The 6172-nt window shown below is 43.8% G+C and overlaps 1 pseudogene; it reads right to left on the bottom strand.

Annotated features, from left to right (window-relative positions):
• Positions 1-3094: 3094 nt before the first annotated feature.
• On the bottom strand, positions 3095-4051 carry LOC147424243 (mitochondrial import inner membrane translocase subunit TIM23-2 pseudogene; annotated as a pseudogene).
• Positions 4052-6172: the final 2121 nt, after the last annotated feature.

The following is a 6172-nucleotide window of genomic DNA, read 5'->3' on the forward strand; positions in this document are numbered from 1 at the left end:
TCTTGGCCGGGAAAAAGACCCCGAACAATAAGCTTGGTAAGAAGGGCGCAGCTCTGTAACTCTGGATCAATAATGCCAAGGCCTCCCTTTGACCTAGGACGAATAATCGTGGACCAACGAACTCAAGCACGAGTATCAGTAGTCCCATCTGTGCCACTCCATAAAAAGTTCCATACTAGTCAGCGGAGCTGAGCTCACACACCAGAATGTAGCATCCAACAAGAGGCCGTATACCATACTGTAGCCAGAATGACCTGGTTGACGACCAATGCACGGCCAGCCAACGACAGATGACGTGAAGACCAATGGCATAGCTTCCTGCGAATAGACTGTAGTACGGGTGCAAACTGCTGCTGTGAGGAAACATCAAATCCAACCTGAAAGCCCAAATATCTGCATGTCTGACTCGGCTGCAGCCATGTGAAACCATCAACTAACCCCCAAGTAGGTATGTCATCACTGCCAACCAGTAACCCATAGGATTTATGCCAGTTAAAGCGTGCACCATTGGCAATGCAAAAAACCTCTAGGGCCTCCCGCATGGCATCAAGAGCAGCTAGCAAATAGCGCAACATTAACATAGTGTCATCAGCAAACTCCTGATCGATAAGGTCCGGAGCTGAAGGTACTGGCATGGTCAAGCCACGAAATGCATGACTCTGAGCACGAAGAAAGTCGGACATAGTCTCTCCTACAAACAGATACAGATATGCTGCTAAAGGACATCCCTGACGGGCAGATTGAGAAAGCTCAAAACTGCGACTGACACGGCCACCAATAGTAATAGCACTGCTGACAGTCCTAAAGAGAGCGGAAATGCCTGAGATCCATCTCGAAGGGAAACCCATCCTGGCAAATGATCCTTCGAGAAAGTCCCACTCAACACGATCGTATGCTTTCTCGAAGTCAAGGATGAAAAAAGCGAGAGGTTCAAAAGATGATCTGGCCCACTCTACTGCCTCATAAAAAGTGAAGATATTATCCAGGATGCATCGATCCATGACAAAGCCTGTCTGAGAAGTATGAATAATATCTGGTAAGAACGGTCGCAAGCGATGGCTGATCAGTAACGCTAATATCTTATAGACCGAAGGGAGTAGGGTAATAGGTCTCCACTGTCGGAGCTGAGTGGTGTCACCCCCCTTCGGAATAAGAGATATGAGACCTGAACAAAGATCCGGATGCATATATCCTGATGCAAAAAGATGTCCTGACAACCGCAAAGCAGTGGTATATGCAATACATCCCAATATGTCAAAAAGAAAGCTCTAGTGAGGCCATCCCCTCTCTCTCTCTCTCTCTCTCTCTCTCTCTCTCTCTCTCTCTCTCTCTCTCTCTCTCTCTCTCTCTCTCTCTCTCTCTCTCTCTCTAGTGCACACGCAATATTGAACGTTGATTCTCGCACGAAATTTTCTCAATTTGCCACAGGAGGCACCATGCCTAAACCAGCCAGCCAACCCTCTTTGGGCATTGCACACCAATGTTATCCACATTCTCAATACTCCAAGGCAAATGGCTTCGGCACGAGACGATGGCAATGCAACTCTAAGTTGACTAGCACAATTTCTGGAGTCATAAAGCACTTGACAAGCTATGGCACAACCAATAACTATGGGGGGTGCAAGATAAATTCCAAAGGATGTCGAGGACCAATTGATTGCCGATCACTTTCCAGCCAAGGGCGATTCCAAATAAGGTGCCCGGTACACAACACACACGGGATGCACTTCATGATGCTCTTGTGGGAGATTTGGGTGGTTCATCCACACATGTTCAAGGGAAGCCCTCTTCCTAGTGGAAAAGAGTTAGTGATGTTGAGGAGGATGATTTATTGCACGCTTGGACACTCCAAGCGAGAAATCAATAGCAACATGCGAATAGAAATAGAGTATTAGAGACAAATGCAAGACTCTTTTCATGGGACAACCCATCATAGTTACCAGGAACGGGAAACCGGAACGGGAACGCGAAACAAAATGCCATTCCCTGTTATGAGTACTCACGTTTGAAACACGGAACGGGGATTCGGAACGGGAACTTGAAATGGGAACGGGAAACGGAGACCTGAAAACGGCCATTCCCTGTTACTATGCAACCCATCCTACGACAAATCATGGAGTCTAGAGATCAACACAACTTTGGCCGTTTTCTAGTGGAGATACTATACTTAGACAGAGGGAGATATTGCTAGAACCTAGCACCAGGGGGACAATCACAACTTATAGAATACTTCTATAGGACCACCACCCTACCACCACCCATCAACTAAACACAACGAGGGATCACCCTACAGCAAGCTTAAGACAGTGAGAGCAAGGAGGCGCCCCGAGCTCCAGGATACCCAGCTCCAAGACTCCATCGCATGCAAATCCGGGAGATCCAAACTCGCCCCCACCCGACAGCCCGGGAGAGATTTTCTTAGACCCAGCCGCAACCACACACAACCCTTACATGACACCCACCCATGCACCAGATCTTACATTCGAGTTTGACATGAAATGAAGCTAGTCCACGTGAAGCTCTTTATAATTGTCCTTCTCTAAGCATAGAGATGAGCACCCATACCCCCTATAGATAGAGCTCCCCCCCCCCCCCCTTCCATATGCCATGTAGATGGATGACACATGTATGATTGATATGTCTCGTAGGCCAACTTCGACCTCTAATAGAGGTAAAAAGATTCTCTCTCTCTCTCTCTCTCTCTCTCTCTCTCTCTCTCTCTCTCTCTCTCTCTCTCTCTCTCTCTCTCTCATAATATATATATATATATATATATATATATATATATATATATATATATATATATGGGGTCACTTTTCATTGAACGAACTAGATCAAGAGAAACAAGGAACATGCATGAATTGAACCTTAGCCTCCACTCTCAGCATGCTTCATGAATGATGATTCATCTAGAGCAACACTGGCCACTTGAGTCTTGCACAAAAGGCTTAAGGGCTCAACTTTCACATTCTATAGTCAAAACTCAATAATCACCTAAATTCACACCCAAGACAAATCCCCCCCAAAAAAACAAAATCTCGGCGCCACATAAGTATGAACATGGCAAGTATCATTTCAGACAAGTCCTATGACGTCAGAAAGTTCCATGTGTATTTTTATTACGAAGAGCCATACCAGACGCCAAATGCTTGACCCATTTGCATATATATTCACATCTGTTAAAAACAGCCTATCGCTGATTGGAATCAAAATTCGTACCTCTTGTACATTTATGAGGAAATCCCAATGTAGGAAGAGCTCACTCTCACTAAGATGTGACCTAACTCATATAGGCAAATACCTTTTCATCACATGCTTTCCTGTGACAGCGGTGGCAGCAGCAATACCACCAATTGCACCCGCAAAAGCAGCAGCACGTGGACCTGCAGCGACACGGAAGAGAGCACCTGTACCAAGCCCTGCAGCAATGCTGTTAAGCATATCATCTGTGCCACGGTAATGCATGATCCCACTCTCTAGCCCTGCATATAGTAGACCCACAACACCCAGCTTGTTACCATAAGATCGACCCCGATGGCCAGAGCCGTTCAATACTCTGTTGATGCGGAGCTTCAATGTGTCGCCCTCCTCAGCCGCACGCAGTCCATCAACCAGACCAAGGGTACCACCAGAAATGGCACCTGAGAGGTACCCACATCCTGTGTAATACGTCAAATTCTCACTCCAGTTTCTTCGTTGCACAGCCGCCTCTTCGGGAAAGAGGAATTCTGGTGAAGAAGGGAGGCGATATAGCTTGTTGACAGACTTTTGATCAAAGGCCGTTCCATGGTACTGAGCATATGGATTGTAAAACCGCCCATCGTCCTCACCTGGCTTGGTAGAACCCATTGCCGATCGTTGCAGAAGCAAAAATGTCAATGGAAGATCAACGAATTCGGAAGGACGGGCTGGGGAGCTGTGTGCGCGGACAGGGGAAGAATGAGACCTGCGTTTCGTTACGCGCAGATCGCAGCTGTTCCCCTTCCTCAGGGCGTGTTTTAGTCACCCACGTAAAACCTAATTCGGCCAAATATCGCGGAAGAACTAGGCTAACGTCCCTCGATCGGTTCTTATTCGGTTGGTGGAAAAGATTGCTTATAAAAAATAGGATAAATTACCAAAATACCCCTCCAATTTGTGGAAATTCCCAAAATGCCCTTGTATCTTTTTTAGTTGGATTATTCAAAACTTTCTAATCTATATTTCTTTTTGACTATTGAGATCCTTTTTTGAGTGCTTAGCATGTAATTTGTCACAAATTATCTCGCAAAACAAGCAAAATAATGAAGCGATTCATCTCTAAAGGCTACATAACCAACTCAAATTTCAGCTTTAGTATCTTGTATTGATAAACAATCAGTTTCTTATGAAACGTTACAAGTTTTTTAATTTTTGGAGGAATTTAATCTCACAATCAGGGGTATTTTGGAAAACTTGGAAAATTTGAAGGGCATTTTGGGAATTTATGACAAAATATTGAGGGTGTTTTGGGAATTTCCACAAATTAGAGGGGTATTTTGATAATTCACCCTTTTTTTTTAAATAGACGTTCGAAGCTTCGCTTCAACTAGTGTTACGGAATTGCGCCCACTCACCCACACCCGCATGTCTCGGGGATTGAACTATAGTGGGGCGCTTACAGCCCCTCACCTTTACCACTAGGCCAACTCCCCTTGACACAAGCAACTCTTCTTACGATCATCATAATAATTATGTTGTTCTGTCTCATTTTCCATTCGGCACAGGTGGAAGTCAAAACAATATATCAAACTGGTCGAGAATACAAGGTCAGATAGTTAATTGTGCATCAAAAGCTTTTAAAAGCTAGTATTCCAGTCGACACGATGGCAAAGGTCACAAAAGAGATGATGATGGAAGATGTGATAGACATGAGGATGGAATACATGATCGACATGAGAGAAGGTATGAAAGACAATAATACCATGACAAAGAGGATGGATATAAAAGGATCATGGCCACAAGGATGATGATCAAAGGACTCATAGAGAGCATGATGATCACAAGGATAAACACAATGGGAATGCTAGCACTGACGACAATGATGATCATAGAGATCGGAACAACAATTATCGAGATGATAGAAACTCCAGCTCTTTTAAAGTGCATCAACCACCGGAACTTGAGTGTTCAATGTTTCTCGAGTTAGCGTAATCGAAAGGAAGGGACTCGGCTTGTATCACAAATTGGCACACATATAATTGCTAATGTGAAAGGTGTTGTTATGAGAGATCAAGAGGTATGGGTTAAGCTTGTTTCCATTACTAGGAATAAAATTAGACTTTCCAAGTGGGATGTGGACCAAAAAATAGGACAAGGTCTTCTACCGATGAAAAGGAGCTCTTTGGTTGAGGAGCCTAATCCCTCCAGTATGAATCAACCTTCAATGGGTCGTGAATAGCTTTCTCTGATTTCATCTCAAAGGAGGATGAAAATGGCTCTTCTAGGTGACCACTAAAGATAATTAAATTCACCTAAGAGATGGGTTGTTAAGTGTAATGGAATGGCCTATGAACTTTGAGAATAGCGGAATTAGGAGAATCAAAGAGAGTATTTTTGTGAGACTAATTTGAAAACATAGAGGATGAACTAAATTAGCGGTAGCAACATAACCATTATAAATTAACTTGGCATGAACAATACTTTTGCAAGACAGAGAGTGTAGTGAACTTGACAACATTTGAGGACCGGATTCATGTGGAACTGGTCCCCCCTCCAATAGACTTTTGTATTATAGATTTTCCAATAAAGAGAGACTTGGCATAATACAATCTTTGTGTTCATTTTGTGACCTTGGTCATGATATGAAGATGGAAACCTTCATGCATCACGAGCATAACGTAGACTTTGTAAAAATTATTAACCATCCTCGATATCAGTCCCAAGGCCTCAAACACCTTTGAAGGTGGAGAGAGCTAGTGAGGAATGAGGGTAGGGAAGAGGAAGAAGAAAGATTCATAGGAGAAAGAAATAGTTCCTCACTTATCATCACTCTTCTTGCTAGCATACATAATAGCATAGTAATGAAGATGGAGAAGATGGCAAGCTTAAGCATTGAAGCATGGCTCTTGGTTGGATTTGCATTCCATAGCCAAGAGTGTTGGTGTAGGCTCTCCATTTCTCAACAAGATTGGAGAAGGAGATGGAGTTCTTG

The sequence above is a fragment of the Adiantum capillus-veneris genome, chromosome 26 (assembly GCF_014529385.1).
Source record: "Adiantum capillus-veneris isolate H3 chromosome 26, ASM1452938v2, whole genome shotgun sequence".
Taxonomy (NCBI): domain Eukaryota; kingdom Viridiplantae; phylum Streptophyta; class Polypodiopsida; order Polypodiales; family Pteridaceae; genus Adiantum; species Adiantum capillus-veneris.